This window comes from Aureococcus anophagefferens (assembly GCF_000186865.1).
Source record: "Aureococcus anophagefferens unplaced genomic scaffold AURANscaffold_84, whole genome shotgun sequence".
In the NCBI taxonomy this organism is placed as follows: Eukaryota; class Pelagophyceae; order Pelagomonadales; family Pelagomonadaceae; genus Aureococcus; species Aureococcus anophagefferens.
Genome location: NW_008705635.1, coordinates 1 through 660, shown reverse-complemented (window position 1 = coordinate 660; position 660 = coordinate 1).

Sequence of the window (660 nt, the reverse complement as noted above, 5' to 3'; positions counted from 1 at the left end):
CGCCCGCGCCCCCGCCCCCGCCCGCGCCGCCGCGCGGCGCGCCGTACGCCGTCGCGGCCGCGGCGCCGCGGGTGGCGACCTTCGCGCCGGCGCCGGGCGTCTGCGGCGTCTGCGGCGGCGGCGCGGGCCTCGGCGCGCTCGCGACCTGCGGCTGCGGCGTCGTCGCGCACGCGCGCTGCGTCGGCGCGCCCGCGCGCGCGCGGACCTTCGCCTGCGGCCCCTGCGCCGCGGGCGTCGAGGGTGCGGCCTGCGCGCTCTGCTCCTACGCCGGGGGGGCCATGCAGCCCGCGGAGGGCGGGGGCTTCGCGCACGTGCACTGCGCGCTGTACGTGTCCGAGTGCGCGTTCGGCGACGTCGCCGCGCTCGCGCCCGTGACGGGCCTCGACGGCGTACGCGCGGAGCGCTTCGCCAAGGCCTGCGCGCTCTGCGGCGCCGTCGGGCGGCCGTCGCGGGGCCCGGGGGGCGGCGGCGCGGTCGTCCGCTGCGCGCGGACGGGCAACGCGACGCGGTGCTCCGCGTGGTTCCACCCGTCCTGCGGCCTCGCCGCGGGCCTCGGCCTCGCGCTCGGCGACGGCGACGCGGTCGCCTACTGCGGCCGCCACACGCCCTTCTTCTTCCCGGACCCGCCCGTCGCGCACGCGCTCGCCGGCGCGCCGCCGC